This window comes from Prionailurus viverrinus, chromosome B1 (genome assembly GCF_022837055.1).
Source record: "Prionailurus viverrinus isolate Anna chromosome B1, UM_Priviv_1.0, whole genome shotgun sequence".
Classification (NCBI taxonomy): domain Eukaryota; kingdom Metazoa; phylum Chordata; class Mammalia; order Carnivora; family Felidae; genus Prionailurus; species Prionailurus viverrinus.
Window position 1 is genome coordinate 10820507 of NC_062564.1, and position 5192 is coordinate 10825698.

The following is a 5192-nucleotide window of genomic DNA, read 5'->3' on the forward strand; positions in this document are numbered from 1 at the left end:
TATTTCAATAGAAAGTTTTGTTTGGAGCAAGATTAAAACATATAAAAAATCAAGGCTTATGTTGACAAAATATGCTATCTAAATATTGTATTTGCATATTGAGTTTTGCACACATCCCTTGGTAGTCCCAGAACTTCATGTTATCTTGCTGTTGTGCAGTCTCCCTCCCCCAAATTCCCTGATGGTTTTGATGTTCAGTCTTGCTTTAGCAAGTGGCATTTGTAGGTATCATGTCTTATTTAACTGACTAATAGCCCTGAGCTATTCACAAAGCAGCTGTTTTACCTTTTTTTTCCTAACACTTTCTACATATAGACATTTAGTGAAAGCTTCCTGAATAAATAAAGCAATTAGTGAATAACAGCAATTATAAAGCTTTCCGTAAGTCTGTGGTTTCAGGAATCCAGCTGAGTATGAATCTTGCCTCCGTCACTTACTACCTCTGTGTTCTTAGACAAATTATTTACCTAGGACTCAAAATGCCTATCTCAAATATGGGAATTACAGGCATGCTTTGTGAACATTAAATATGATTATGTATGTAAAGTGATAGTGTATCTGTTGGCACAAGCCATGTATTCAATAAATGGGAATTTCTATCAACAATAGCTATATAGGTAGAAAAGAAGAAACAGCATGGTATTTGTTGCATGTTCTTTTCTACAAAAGCATACACAGTTTCCTCCAACATCTAGAATTTATGGGTTTATGATTTATTCTATTTTAATTCACCTCTTTAAACAGAAACTTGCTGTGAGCCTATGTCCCCCATGACCTCACTCCCGCTCTTATCTCCTTCAGTAGCTCTTACTGGTCATTTAATGGTTCCAGGTCCTAATTCTTTCCCACCAGTCCTGAAACACCTTCCTTTCACCTCCACATGATTTAATACAATGCATTTTCTTTCTTTCTTTCTTTCTTTCTTTTTCTTAAAGTTTATTTATTTACTTTTAGAAGGGGGGGGGGAAGCGCATGAGCACGTGAGTGGGGAAGGGGCCAATAGAGAGAGGGAGAGAGAGAATCCCAAGCAGGCTCTACACTGTCAGCACAGAGCCCTTCTCAGGGCTCGTTCCCAAAAAACATGAGATCATGACCTGAGCCAAGATCAAGAGTTGGATGCTCAACCGACTGAGACACCCAGGTGCCACAGAACACAAGGTGCTTTCATGAATATCTGCTTTGTTATTAAGGATGTATATTTTTATGTTAATGGGATTCAAAAATATGTCCATAAATTATAGTTCTCACTTTTTAAATTTATTTTCATTTTAAATAAATTGCTAGCCATGCAAGTTTTTTAGTTCAGTTCAGTTGAATAAATCTTTGTGTAAAGTGGGTGTCCACTATATGTTATTGACTGCTTTAAAAATGCTTGCCATCACCTTATACAAATGACAAGAAAGGGGTATTTTTTTTCAAGCATAAAAAAGAACTTCCTTTATTAGATTCATAAAGAGGTGATCCAATGAGGCAGATTATCTTCTTTCCATGATGTCTTTAAAAATGGGAGTGCCAGGGGCGCCTGGGTAGATCATTTAGGCATCTGACTCTTGATTTCAGCTCAGGTCATGATCTCACAGTTTGTGGGTTTGAGCCCCACATTGGGCTCCATGCTGGTAGTGTGGAGCCTTGTTGGGATCCTCTCTCCCACCCTCTTTCTCTGCCCCTCCTGTGTTCTCTCTCTCTCTAACATCAATAAAATAAGCTTAAAAAAAAAAAAGAGAGAGAGGCATTCAAATTACTTCAATAAATTAAATACTCTTCTGATACACTAATACTTAAATTAGCATGTCTTCCAGCCTGGGATATAGGCCCAATTTTTTAACAGTAGGAATTAGGAGGAAATTCAATATTTTCATACACAGAGAAGATGATAGTATTTTGCACTTCCTTTTGGATTATTTTAGAGCCAAATCTCGGACTCAATTCAAATCAATGAAAAATAAAATAATTGAGCTTCTATTCTGTTTCAGGCACCAAGCTAGACACTGAAAATTGACAAGCCGTGGACTTTTTTCTGAAGGTGCTCACAGTCTATTTGAGAGGACAGCTATGTAAAACATATCACTCAACAATAAACATATGCACGAAATAATAAACAATAAAGAGAGAAAGTCTGCATAGAGAAGTGATTGATCAGCTCTGAGGGAGATCAGAAGACAGACTTCATGATAACAGCTATACTGGGTCTGAGTTTCAAAGGATTAATAGAAGTATGTCGGACCAGGCCAGAAGGAGCTTTTCCGAACAAATGGAACATGCAATTTGATAGAGTGGAAATTGCAAGAGATGAAAGGTGCAGGAGATAAGAAAGTGTCAGATTAGGAGAAGTTGCGTGGTTCAACCACAGAGATATGAGAGAAATAACACAGCAAATAAATATAAATCTCTAGAAATAAGCAGTTAGATGTAAGCGCTGCTCTGACAAGCACGTGTGGACAAACATCCTTTGCCCCTGATATAGTGCCCTATAGAGAATCCAGGCACAGGCAACACCTCTATTTACAACACCCTGCACTAGCCTAAACACTTGATGCTTTGCTGATGGCATTTTTCTCAACCTCCAATATCCTAAATTTTATTTCACATTTAAGATGCTTCCACCGCTCCAAAGAAGCAAAAAGAAAGAGTTCTTGGAATTCCCGCCGATGTGTTTGTTCAAGGGTGGCCTGTAAAAACCTGCCGCCAGAAACGACAATCCAGAATTCACAGTTCAAAGTATCAGATGGGAAGAGCTTTCCCTAAATGTATTCTAATCAAAAGAAAGCCACCTGCACTTACTCCTGTGGTATCAGGGAGCTGATCAAGGATGATTTGATTCCCCAAAAGGCTTTCAGAAGAACAATGACAAAGTTGCAGCCGGCCAAGACAGAAGGGATTCTGTTAAGATCATCTTTTGCTTGTTCTGTTTGGTGAAGTATCCATCTTGGCAAAATAGTCAGTGAGTATTAATTGTTACAATAAAGCAAAATTCAGTAAATGGAGACTTGTCCCTGCAAGGGAAAAAAAAAAAAAAACAGGGACGAAATCTTCGAACACTCAGTGTTGTCAGCATCTTTCTCAAATGCTAACGCTTTATCCTTTTCCAGGTTTGCCTCCGTCCTTCCAAATATATTGGAACTACTCTCCTGGAGCCACGTTCCTCCTACTCAGTAAAGTCAGGTGCTTTTCTGTGCCTTTCAACTTGTCCTCCTTGAGGTCTTGAACACCCACCACCCTCTGTCCCAAAACTCTCCTCCCCAACTTTTTCTCCTCAATACTGCTCATTCTTGTTATCCTTTCAGTGGTTTACCCTTCCTGAGCAGGTGCTTTTCACTGGAGTCCTGTTCTCTTCTGGTTCCCTGAATACAATTATTTTTTTAAGCTTCTATACTTTAGCTACTTTTCTGCTGCCCTAAATCTTCCTGGCTTTTCATCTTAATCTCTCCCTTTATCGTAAGAAAGGGAGAGATGATTTACCATATATTTTCAGCAGCCACAAAGGCATCAGAAGGGAAACATTCGGACAGTGGTTCCTCCAAGTGAATATACTCAGAACTTAACCTCATCTTGCAACCACACAGGTTTCTCTTCTTGGGAATCTCTCTTTCTGCTAATGGGGCTTCGCCCACAGAGGCTAAAACTCTCAGAGAGCTCTTTGTTTCTCTTCATGCCATATCCCCCAACATCTAGACTACTAATGTTAATGAGTATTCTTCAAAAGCAATATTTCTTCTAAATTGTTCTTCCGGGACTTGCTGTAGCCATTTTCCTAGTTTTGACAGTCTAAATAACTGGATTTCTGGGACCAATCTTCTCTCTTCTTTAAACTATCCCACACGATGCTGGTATATTGATATTTTAAACATGAACACTAACCATTTGTTCAAAATTTCAAATCTTCAATACTTTCTACAATGTCTTCATTAGCAGTACAAGTCATATACTTTAACCAACGACTCTCTCCACCGTGACATCCCTGTGCTGATCACAATGTATTTTACCCCCGTCATTTAGTGCCACTTACTGTTTCAGATTTAGCATCTACCCTTACCTGCTCTTGTTTTTTGCTTCCAAATTTCTGTGCTTCAAAACCCATTTCCACATGCATATGATGTGCATCCTAAATTAAGCTTTGGTCCAAATGCCGTATCTGGAATAGAGCTGTCTGTGGTCACTCAAGTTAAAAGGCAGAATTTCTTGGGGCACCTGGGTGGCTCAGTTGGTTAAGCTCCTGACTCTGGATTTCTGTTCAGGTTATGATCTCATGGCTCCTGAGTTTGAGCCCCACGTTGGGCTCTGCACTGACAGTGCAGTGCCTGCTTGGGATTCTCTCTCTCTCTCTCTCTCTCTCTCTCTCTCTCTCTCTCTCTCTCCCTTCCTCCCTCCCTCCCTCCCTCTCTCAAAATAAATAAATAAACATAAAAGAATAAAGTAGCATTTCTTTCAGAAGTCAGAGTTCATTGTCTATAACTTTGTAATGGCACATATGTCTTTTTATCTTACAGGGAGAGCAAGTCATGCTGAAGCTAGATTGCATATACTTCTTGGTAACTGTGGAGTAAAAGAAGTGAACACTAAGGTTTCTATTTTCCCATGGTTTTTGAGATATCTTTAAAGACAACATAAAATTGACATTTAATAACTGGTTTCTAGAGCCTTATTGAATCCCTATCTTTAAGAAATTTGGGGAAAAGAGATTAGGCATTAATTTCTTTTTGATGCATTGAGTATCTGATATCTTTTTTTTTAAGAGTCTCTTTTCTCTTGATGATGGATTAATTCATGTTCTTAGGTCAGGATAGCGTCAACAACAGAATCAAGGCTTTCTGTCATATTTAAAATTTTCCTTTACTTATCCATGTATGTTGTCCTTCTGCTTTTCAGTTTACATGGATAGAAAAGGAGTAAGATAAAGAAATACAAATCTAAATCTAAGCATATGAATGGAATAATACTAAAAGTTTTCCAAAACTCTTACTCAGTAAACCATCACTTTAGCTACATGGGTTAAGAAGGTTTACACACATTTTTTTGCAGCCTAGAAAACTCATGATATTAATGGCTACTACTTCAACTCAAATGGTCTGACTCCCAAATAAGGCTTATCCCTAAACCATTCCCTCTGTGGTGAGCTACAATTTCCTTATTCCTTCCTTAATTACTATAAACTACGACTTTTTAAGTTATATCTGATCTTAAATTACCTCTCA

At 38.3% G+C, this 5192-nt stretch overlaps 1 long non-coding RNA gene across 1 annotated transcript; it reads left to right on the forward strand.

Annotated features, from left to right (window-relative positions):
* Positions 1–2880: 2880 nt before the first annotated feature.
* LOC125163440 (uncharacterized) lies at positions 2881–4568 on the forward strand. The gene is made up of 3 exons (XR_007151463.1): positions 2881–2941; positions 3090–3157; positions 4488–4568. It is a non-coding gene; the product is annotated as an uncharacterized LOC125163440 (long non-coding RNA).
* The last annotated feature ends 624 nt before the right edge of the window (positions 4569–5192 follow it).